The sequence below is a fragment of the Bombina bombina genome, chromosome 2, assembly GCF_027579735.1.
Source record: "Bombina bombina isolate aBomBom1 chromosome 2, aBomBom1.pri, whole genome shotgun sequence".
NCBI lineage: Eukaryota > Metazoa > Chordata > Amphibia > Anura > Bombinatoridae > Bombina > Bombina bombina.
In genome coordinates, this window is record NC_069500.1 from 891505935 (window position 1) to 891518098 (window position 12164).

The window sequence follows — 12164 nt, forward strand, 5'->3', positions numbered from 1 at the left end:
TGCCGTCCCCAACATCGCCACCACTATATTAAATTTATTAACCCCTAAACCTAAGTCTAACCCTAACACCCCCTAACTTAAATATAATTTAAATAAATCTAAATAAATATTACTATCATTAACTAAATTATTCCTATTTAAAACTAAATACTTACCTATAAAATAAACCCTAAGATAGCTACAATATAACTAATAGTTACATTGTATCTAGCTTAGGGTTTATTTTTATTTTACAGGCAAGTTTGTATTTATTTTAACTAGGTACAATAGTTACTAAATAGTTATTAACTATTTAATAACTACCTAGCTAAAATAAATACAAATTTACCTGTAAAATAAAACCTAACCTAAGTTACAATTACACCTAACACTACACTATAATTAAAATAATTCCCTAAATTAAATACAATTAAATAAAATTAAATAAAATTATCTAAAGTACAAAAAAAACAAACACTAAATTACAGAAAATAATAAACAAATTACAAGATTTTTTTAACTAATTACACCTAATCTAATCCCCCTAACAAAAGAAAAAAGCCCCCCCCAAAATAAAAAAAGCCCTACCCTACACTAAATTACAAATAGCCCTTAAAAGGGCCTTTTGCGGGGCATTGCCCCAAAGTAATCAGCTCTTTTACCTGTAAAAAAAAGTACAAATCCTCCCCCAACATTAAAACCCACCACCCACACAACCAACCCTACTCTAAAACCCACCCAATACCCCCTTAAAAAAAAAACTAACACTAACCCATTGAAGATCACCTTACCGGGAGAAGTCTTCACCCAACCGGGCCGAAGTCCTCAACGAAGCTGGCAGAAGTGGTCCTCCAGATGGGCAGAAGTGGTCCTTCAGACGGGCAGAAGTCTTCATCCAGATGGCATCTTCTATCTTCATCCAGCTGGCGCGGAGCGGCTCCATCTTCTAGACATCAGACGCGGAGCATCCTCTTCATCCAACATCTTCTTGAACAATGACGGTTCCTTTAAGTGATGTCATCCAAGATGGCGTCCCTTCAATTCCCATTGGCTGATAGAATTCTATCAGCCAATCAAAATTAAGGTAGGAAAAATCCTATTGGCTGATGCAATCAGCCAATAGGATTGAGCTTGCATTCTATTGGCTGTTCCAATCAGCCAATAGATTGGATCAGCCAATAGGATTGAACTTCAATCCTATTGGCTGATTGCATCATCCAATAGGATTTTTTCTACCTTAATTCCGATTGGCTGATAGAATTCTATCAGCCAAACGGAATTGAAGGGACGCCATCTTGGATGACATCACTTAAAGGAACCGTCATTGTTTAAGAAGACATCGGATGAAGAGGATGCTCCACGTCGGATGTCTAGAAGATGGAGCCGCTGCCGGCTTCGTTGAGGACTTCGGCCTGGTTGGGTGAAGACTTCTCCCGGTAAGGTGATCTTCAAGGGGTTAGTGTTTTTTTAAGGGGGTATTTGGTGGGTTTTAGAGTAGGGTTGGTTGTGTGGGTGGTGGGTTTTAATGTTGGGGGGGATTTGTACTTTTTTTTACGGGTAAAAGAGCTGATTACTTTGGGGCAATGCCCCGCAAAAGGCCCTTTTAAGGGCTATTTGTAATTTAGTGTAGGGTAGAGCTTTTTTATTTTGTTTTTGTTTTTTATTTTGTTAGGGGGATTAGATTAGGTTTAAATAGTTTAAAAATCTTGTAATTTGTTTATTATTTTCTGTAATTTAGTGTGGTTTTTTTTGTACTTTATATAATTTTATTTAATTTTATTTAATTGTATTTAATTTAGGGAATTAATTTAATTATAGTGTAGTGTTAGGTGTAATTGTAACTTAGGTTAGGTTTTATTTTACAGGTAAATTTGTATTTATTTTAACTAGGTAGTTAGTAAATAGTTAATAGCTATTTAGTAACTATTCTACCTAGTTAAAATAAATACAAACTTGCCTGTAAAATAAAAATAAACCCTAAGCTAGCTACAATGTAACTATTAGTTATATTGTAGCTATCTTAGGGTTTATTTTATAGGTAAGTATTTAGTTTTAAATAGGAATAATTTAGTTAATGATTGGAATATTTATTTAGATTTATTTAAATTATATTTAAGCTAGGGGGTGTTAGGGTTAGACTTAGGTTTAGGGGTTAATAAATTTAATATAGTGGCGGCGACGTTGGGGGTGGCAGATTAGGGGTTAATAAATGTAGGTAGGTGGCGGTGATGTAGGGGGGGCAGATTAGGGGTTAATAAGTATAATGTAGGTGGTGGCGATGTAGGGGGGCAGATTAGGGGTTATTAAGTAAAATGTAGGTGGCGGCGGTGTAGGGGGGGGCAGATTAGGGGTGTTTAGACTCGGGGTACATGTTAGGGTGTTAGGTGTAAACGTTACCATAGGAATCAATGGGATATCGGGCAGCAGCGAACATAAGCTTTCACTGCTTTCAGACTCCCATTGATTCCTATGGCATCCGCCGCCTCCAGGGCAGCGGATTGAAAACCAGGTACGCTGGGCCGGAATAGTGGCGAGCATACCTGGTAGAAATTTGATAACTAGCAAAAGTAAGCATCGATCTGTGTCAGACTGAGTCCGGCGGATCGTATGTTACGTCACAAAATTCTACTTTTGCCGGTCTGTAAGGTTTGATAACTAAGGGGAATCAGGCTCGCCACAAATACACTGTGGAATTCCAGCGTATTTGCGGTTGACGGCTTGATAAGTAGATGCCATAGACTCAATGTCAGGGCAAAGATTGATTAGCCAGGCAGGTTTAAATAGTCTGTTGGTAATTGCACAATATTAACAGCTGACATGAGGTGGAGTCAGAGAGCCTGAGAGAGAAAGCAGAAAACAAAAAGGAATGCATGCACAACTAGAAGTGGATGTCACTGGGATACAACCTAAGAAACTAGAGTTCAAGACCCGATGTGGGCATGACAGTTCCACTGCTACAGGTGAAAATGTTGACCTGGAGCCAGGGGTCAAGTCGAGCGGGAACGCGTGGGAATGGAGTTCCTGCACTATTTTTGCAGAAGGAACTAAGTTCCCCCTGGAAAGAGAAAATAAATGCTTCAGTAAACACTGCCGCTGCTGGTGAGAGGAACTGGAGCACAGTCTGGTTAGATGGATAGTGAGATCATCTAGTAATGGGCAGTAACACTTTCTACAATACACTAAATGCAAGCCTGTCAGCGGGCCTGCTGTGTGATCACCCTGCACTGTGTGTAACACATGGTGCTTACATTTCTGTGTGGCTTGCTCCTGGGTTTTTTTAACTCCCCTCCGTAGAAATAGGACTAGTGCACCTTAAGTGAGTGAGACTCTGTGACAAAGGAGGATTATCAGACCCAAAGGCAACCATTCAACCCTTCATTTGATTTGAATTGGTTTAATTAACCAACGTGTATAGATTATATACATTTAAATACAATGTGTGTGTGTGTATGTATATATATATATATATATATATATGTGTGTGTGTGTGTATATATATATATATATAACAATATTAATTGTGAGGGGGGTGGAAGTCTTTGTGAGTTCTTACACTTTTTTTTGAAGGACTTGATTCCTGCCAGGAGTAACTAAAATACTTACCTAAGCACGCTGGAGTGCCGCCCTAACCCACTCCTCTTCTTCCCAGAGCCCCAGCCGCACTGACAGGAAGCATAGCGTGGCAGCTCCCAGGGGCTGCAGTAAAGAACGTTCTCCTTTAAGGCAGGCCCTGTTGTCAGCATGGCCGTTGCTCTGGGAAGAAAAGTAGCGGGTCAGCACGGCTCTACATTATGCTTAGGTAACTATTTTTAACTATTTAAAGGAAAGGAATAAATACTGCTGAATTCAGTATTATTCCTTTATTTTCTTTAAATTTCATGCTGTATTTTTTCAGAAATTCGTCTAAATAATGAATATCTGTGTTTCAATAAGTAATTTGCATTTGTTACAAAATGAATGGACATGTCTAAAATTTAATATCTGAAACCGCAAGCTGTTTTTCCCCCCAAAAAAGTAATAATAAATCACTTACAAAGGAGACAGCATATCTGTAAAAAGCTGACTAGAATAGATCAGATGAACATCTCTATGTAAAAATGAAGATACTTTACCTCAACATTTCATTAGCTCATCGGTATAAGTGCTCAGTGATTAGTTATCGTTCAGCTACACTTTTTACTGTAATCAGATGGGGAAAAAAACAGCTAATCATCAATGTGTTCACTCTTGCTTTACTGTGATCTAATAGGATTTCATCATACCATTGTGAGATTTCATACTAAACTTCTGTAAACCGACTTGGGTTGTATGTTGTTCTATAAAAACATAACAGAAATGTCTTGTAATAACCAAGTATTTACTGTTCCTTTTAAAATGTGAGTGGAGGTGGTAGGTTAAGGGAGTTGCAGAGTTCCCAGAGCCTCGGGCAGTACAAAAAAATAAAAAAAATAATAATAATAAAATAACTGCTAATAAACTAACTTTTAGTGGGGTTTGTTAGCTGTTCAAACATACAACAATTTGCAATATTCTCTCTGGCATGAAATTTCTCTTTTTTTTAGTATTTTATAACTTCTGAGAAACCAATATAGAACTCTATTAATTAAAACTCAAACCAGCACTTTGGCTATGCAAGATTTTGGATTTATTATCATTTTATATCATTAGACCCTTTATAGCCACATACATCCTTTTAATTAAGCATTAAGTCCCTCCAAGCAGAGCTTCATCATCCCATAATGCATTTAGGCTACATTTACTTGTCTAAATGCACATCTTTGGCTGACAGCCACTTTAAAAGTACTTTAACTTATTCAATCCCAGACAATGCAGAAATTTATTAACATTAATCCCAGGTACTTTGAACCTGAAAGAGGTTATAATACATGATACAATATACAAATAAAATGCTTTACAAATCTTTTGTAAACATATATGTAATAAAATATTTATTTTGCAGCAGCTTCTATTAACTATCACAGCTGTATCCCATTAAGTGCACAATGCATGTAATGTTTTCTACAAAACATAGTTAAAGTGATGGTAAAATTTACCTTTTCCTGACTTACCATTAGATGCTACATGAGATTGTTAATTAGTCTGAGGTATTTTATTGTAAAATCTTTTTTATTATTATTTAATGTTCCCCCCTATAGCCTTTCTTTTATTATAGTATAATGATGTATAGTGCAGTCCCACCTGCTCTATACGCAATCGGTAATGTGCGCTCCCGTGAGATAGCCACGCTCTCTCATATTCTTATACTCATGTTTAATCTAGCAGAAATCCAAGTAAATAGTGAATCGGAACAAGAATTCTTATTCACTGTTTACTATGATGCAACGAGGACTTCTTTTGTGCAAAGTCTGCACATGCGAATGGCATTTAATGAATGTGTGCTTGTAGAACCAACTGGCACAATTTTGCACATGAATCCCCACATAGAAAACAGCAAGCTGTGAAGCTAAGTTTCTGATTGGGTGACAGAAATATCACAAGAAAAAAAATATATAAATTACAAAGGGGGGGGGGGGAGGGGGCTCAGGTGATGTGTATGTTAAATTGTTTAAAAATTATATATATATTTATGGTTTAGCATTTCAAATATCAGTCTATCAAACTGTATTTAGTAACTGCGCTAAGTTTACCATCACTTTTACCAGAAAAATATCCTTAGAAATATCTAACATATAAATGTGTTCACTGGTTTTAGAGATATCAAATGGATACAGGACAACTGGAAAATATAAAGGGAAAGAAAAAAAGAGACTACATTACACACTTGTTTAAAAAAAAACAACAACTCATGGTGTGCCTATATATACATATATATATATATATATATATATATATATATATATATATATATATATATATATATATATATATATACACACACATACACAGAAAATATGGCAAAGGACCGTTCCGGATCATATAGTGTTTTCATGTGTTGGTCTAGTCATTGCTCCTTCCACAGCTTCCCCAGTAAGGGCAAAGGTCCCAGGTTTCAGAGACTTCCCTGACCCTGCCCATAACACGTGCAAACTCCACCCAACCTGCCCATGACATGCCTAACCACCAATGGCACACCTGTAAAACAATCCCTTTTCTCACAGCTCCAACCACAAAACACTGATGGGCTCCCTCACACAAGGTTTCTTCACCTCAAGGTCTTGAAAAGTCACTGGGAAATTTTGTTATATATCTGGTGTACCTGTCAGCTCTTTCAGAGAAACATAGGTGCATTTCACAAAGCATTTTCAGTAACATGCAATGTACTGCACTCAAAGATTACCTAGACATAGGGTGATCATATTTCCGCTTTAAAAAGGGACACATGAAAAATATATACAGTATGTCAGGGCTGTTTTCAGAGCTGTTTAAAGAAATGTTTTGCATAAGAACCCTGACATTTGTATTTTACATATGTGTCCCTTTTTAAAGCTGCAATATGGACCTAGACAGCATTCTCAGAGTAGACAAGGTACACATCCCCTGAAACAGCCAGTTAATCCCAGAGAAGAGTGTGTGCGCAAAACTGATAGTAAATAATGATTAACCATTTAAATTAGGTGCAAGAGCACAGCTATTATTTTAGGTAAACTATGGGTATATTATTCATTCATTATATCATGCATTTATTCTGGCTACGACTACAATGAACCATCTAATGAGATGGCAGCAACAATTATTAATGTCTTCTTCAGTCAAAAAGGAGCAAACATGCTGTATGCTCCATATCAGTACTGTTCACCTTCTAATATAAAGTTTAATAAAATTTGCATGAGTGTACAGAAGAGAAAAGTGCATACACATTGAAGAACAGCTGCTCATTTATATAATAGGATATATGCACAAGGACTGAGAAAATCTAAATTAAATTTTTTTTTATCTTTGGAATTTTACCTGATATTTTACAATATCTTAAGATGATTAGACTTCTACAAATTCAATTTAAATCCACTTACAATGTATTGTATCAATTGCTGCTTGATAAAACAATAAACCATGACAGAAATAGTCCGCCATTCAGAAAGGTAAATTTCATTACTAGATAATAAAGTTTAAATTTAGAGATGTCATGATTGTTTTGAAATATATAATGTACTGCAGAGTAGGTATGACTAGCAACCCAAGTTAGCAAAATGCACTTGGCCGTAATATGGATCTTTAGCATGTATTTTCAAAAACACAAGATAAATTAGTTTATGGCTGGATATAACAAAGTTAAAGGAATACTAAACACAATTTTTTTTTTCCGTTTATGATTCAGATAGAGCAGGGCATTTTAAGCAACTTTCTAATTTACTCCTATTATCAGTTTTTCTTCATTCTCTTGCTATCTTTATTTTTAAAAAGGAAGAATGTAAGCATAGGAATCCAGCCCATTTTTGGTTCAGCACCTGGGTTGCGCTTGCTGATTGGTGGCTAAATGTACCCACCAATCAGCAAGTGCTATCCAGGGTGCTGAACCAAAAATGGGCTAGCTCCTTAGCTTAGATTACTGCTTTTTCAAATAAAGATAGCAAGAGAACGAAGAAAAATTGATATTAGGAGTAAATTAGAAAGTTGCTTAAAATTAAAAAATTGGGTTTAGTATCACTTTAATAAATCCTTCCTTGAAGGGCATGAAAAGTTAGGTAAACTCTATTAGATCTATACTTAGGGGCTGATTTATCAAGCTCCGTATGGAGCTTGATGTCCCTGTTTCCGCGCGAGCCTTCAGGCTCGCCAAAAACAGAAGTTATAAAGCAGCGGTCTAAAGACCGCTGCTTCATAACTTGTCCGCCTGCTCTGAGGCCCCTGCTAGCGGCCTAGCGAATCTGCAGAGTGCGGCATTGCACAAGCAGTTCACAAGAACTGCTGGTGCAATGATAAATGTTGACAGCGCATGCTGTTGGCATTTAACGATGTGCAGCGGGCATGATACGCTATATCGTATCATTTCCGCTCTCACTATGATATATCTACCCCTTCCCATCTAAAAATGTACTACAGTGGTTTATATATTTTATTTCAGTCCCTTGGTTAACTTTTCTACAAATGTAACCAATATTTTCTATAAAACATGTGCTGCACTCACCCTTTCAGGCAGGGGAGTAACTAGACATCACTAGCCCCTCAAGCAAGAGCTGTAGCGACCCCTATTCCAGCAGCACCCTTTCTGATTATTTGCAATCAACAGAAGTTGGGCAAACAGCCACATAGGAGTAAGATAAGCTGCTTCCTCGTTGGTTAGGCTGTGCCAGAGGATATATACTTTTTATACAAATATGGAGGCAGGTTTTTCTGTGTAGCAACACTGTGGCGGCCATCTTGGAAAGCCTGCCACCATATTTGTAAAAGCAAATCCAAACACTTTCCTTATACTTTGAGCACTATTTTTCAGGAGGCCAAACAGAAGGGCCAGACAGGAAGTAGGTGAATCCTGGGACCCACCAGCTCTATGACTGTCTACAGTGAAACCAATACTGATTGAAGGACCAGTTGGGCCCACTAGAGGTGCTGGCCTGGTTTCAAATATACCTCTGAGACCCCTGTAGTTATGGCCCTGTTTCCAGTAGAATTTTACATTACCCTTTTTTCAATAAATCTGCAGTTTCATCATTATAAATATTTTAAGTGCCAATGCAATACAAAAAACAGACGTAAGAAAAAGAAATCCAGTTATGTATAATGTTCTTAAGTTCCCTATAAACGGTATATTTCAGTAAAGGGACATTGTGCTCAAATATTAAAGGGATATTGTAGTTTTTGTACATGAAAGAATAACATTAAAATATGAAAAAATAAATAAAGGGACATTAAGCTTAAAGGATTACTTTCTGATATAATTTTTAAGCTAAACAACTAACATATTAAAGTTAATAAACATTAATTAAAACCTACTGACCTATATTTTCTCCAAAACGAAGTTTCATAACGTTCTAAAAGTTATATCTTTTATTCGCCGATGATGTCACGTTATCCTGCCCACTATTTTCAGCACTGAGTGTTCAAAATACTTAAACCAATAACTTTGTGTTTAAAGCGCCATTTTGAAACCTAGGTATTGTAAACGGATTGGTACAGAGCAAAGGATACCCACGGAGTGGGTTTGGAAAACAATTAAATTTGCAGACAAGATTTCTGATATACGGTAGAGATATGTTAATGAAATGCTATTGATAAAAAGCGTATTTGGGGTAGTTAGTTAGTAACAGACATAGAAAATATTTACTTACAGTGGCCCTTTAAAAAAATGTTCTAATATGCACATTAAAAAGCATTTTTGAAAAAAATGAAAAATATTTTTATTGCATAAAAAAAGCTGATATGATTATACTGATATTGAAGCTAAATAGAAATAGATTTGTGCCTAGATTTACACAATGATCAGTTGTTCTCGAACTGATAAAGACAATTTCCCATAGCTTCATTTGTGGACAGATACATCACTCCAAAAACATAAAAAAATAATAATAAAATAGTTTTTTTTTATTGCATAACAATTTTTAAAAAATAAATAAATAACACCCTGAGTCAATAATATATGGGTATCTGGTTATAAACAGATATTAAAGCAAAATATTTAGCCTAATGATGCAGACTGGATCTAAATGGAACTATAGCTGAAATTGTGCTTTTTTTCACATGCACATAAATACACATACAAAAATATGTATAAACACAATATCACATATCTCCCAACATTATATGGAGGTTTTCCAGGATGGTAGAGGTTAAAAAGCTTATAGGTAGTGATGTCGCGAATTGTTCGCCAGCGAATAGTTCCCGGCGAACATAGCTTGTTCGCGTTTGCTGCGGCGGGCGAACATATGCGATGTTCGATCCGCCCCCTATTCGTCATCATTGAGTAATACTTTGACCCTGTACCTCACAGTCAGAAGACACATTCCAGCCAATCAGCAGCAGACCCTCCCTCCCAGACCCTCCTACCTCCTGGACAGCATCCATTTTAGATTCATTTGGAAGCTGCATTCTTAGTGAGAGGAGGGACAGTGTAGCTGCTGCTGATTTAATAGGGAACTCGATAGCTAGGCTAGTGTATTCAGTGTCCACTACAGTCCTGAAGGACTTATCTGATCTCTGCTGTAAGGACAGCACCCCAAAAAGCCCTTTTTAGGGCTAGAACATCAGTCTGCTTTTTTTTTTTTCATGTGTAATCTAATTGCAGTTGCCTGCCTGCCAGCGTGTGTGTCAGGCTGACAGCGTATACTGTGCCCACTTGCCCAGTGCCACCACTCATATCTGGTGTAACAGTAGTGTATATTTTAAAAAAAACAACACTTTTTTGACTGTGTTAAATAATAGCAGTTAGTTTCCTTCACACGTGTGCGTTTCAGTGCCTGCCTGCCAGGGCACAGTGTCACCACAGTGCAACTCATATCTGGTGTAACAGTAGTGTAGATTTAAAAAAAACAACACTTTTTTGACTGTGTTAAATAATAGCAGTCAGTTTCCTTCACACGTGTGCGTTTCAGTGCCTGCCTGCCTGCCAGGGCACAGTGTCATCCCAGTGCAACTCATATCTGGTGTAACAGTAGTGTAGATTTAAAAAAACAACACTTTTTTGACTGTGTTAAATAATAGCAGTCAGTTTCCTTCACACGTGTGCGTTTCAGTGCCTGCCTGCCAGGGCACAGTGTCACCCCAGTGCAACTCATATCTGGTGTAACAGTAGTGTAGATTTAAAAAAACAACACTTTTTTGACTGTGTTAAATAATAGCAGTCAGTTTCCTTCACACGTATGCATTTCAGTGCCTGCCTGCCAGGGCACAGTGTCACCCCAGTGCAACTCATATCTGGTGTAACAGTAGTGTAGATTTAAAAAAATGGGGAGTTTGCGGTTGTGCAAATGGACTGTTTGTGGTTGTTTGCGGTGCGTTAAAGGGACAGTCTAGGCCAAAATAAACTTGCATGATTCAGATAGAGCATGTAATTTTAAACAATTTTCCAATTTGCTTTTATCACCAATTTTGCTTTGTTCTCTTGGTATTCTTAGTTGAAAGCTTAACCTAGGAGGTTCATATGCTAATTTCTTAGACCTTGAAGCCCACCTCTTTCAGATTGCATTTTAACAGTTTTTCACCACTAGAGGGTGTTAGTTCATGTATTTCATATAGATAAAACTGTGCTCGTGCACAAGAAGTTATCTGGGAGCAGGCACTGATTGGCTAGACTGCAAGTCTGTCAAAAGATTTTAGGTTTGCGACATCACTACTTATAGGCAGTTGCCCACCAGTATTTTTGGGCTGACTGCATCAAAGGACAGGGTCACAGGAGGAATGCAAGTGTAGCTAGGAGGGTCATGGATATGGTTGGGTAGTTCCTGTTGTGATGCAGGCAGTCCCTTAAAACCAGGACCCCAAGAGACTGTGGGTGGGACCTCCCTGAACCTGTGACAATCCAGCAGTTTCTAGATACATATATACATATACACATCCATTTACACACAGAGATAATAATTGTCTAATTTGTTATACTAATATCTTAGGCTTTAAAAATAGTAATTACGATTTTGATGTAAAAAAATATATAGGGAAGTTAGTAAGACGCTAAAATTTAAACCACATCATGGTGTGTATATCAGTCTACATATTACAGGATTTTTAGATTTATGGTCATTCTTATACACAAAAAAAATAACATTTTCACATGGTTTTCTATTTGTTTTTCACTTTTAACCACAAAACCTCCCAGATGTTTTCCACCTGTTTCATTCCAACATCAGAAAACACTTTTCACACAGTTTATTTTTTATTTATTTTTGCAGAATGTTTGGTTTTATTTATTTCATCAATTTATATCTTTTTTTTTTTTTTTATTTGAAAAAAATTTGAAAAAATTTACAAATTTCTCTGTTTACATATATTGTTGCCCCCTTATGAATTTCAAGGCAAAAGAAAAAAAAGAAGTTCTTCTTTGTGCATAGTCTTTCCATTAAGTTTGTATAGTCCTGTTATTTTATGATAGAACTTTGGTTCTGTGACAGTTCAAAATAATCATCTCTGATTTTGTTCAGTGTTTTCAAGATTAGACACTTCCGTAGCAGCTTAATCATGTCAAGCTTAGTTTTATGACATCTCTTATTGAACCAGTCCAGATTCTCACATTATTCTTTAAAACATTGACATAAACATAACCCACAATCCTCAATACCTTAAACAAAAAACACAAC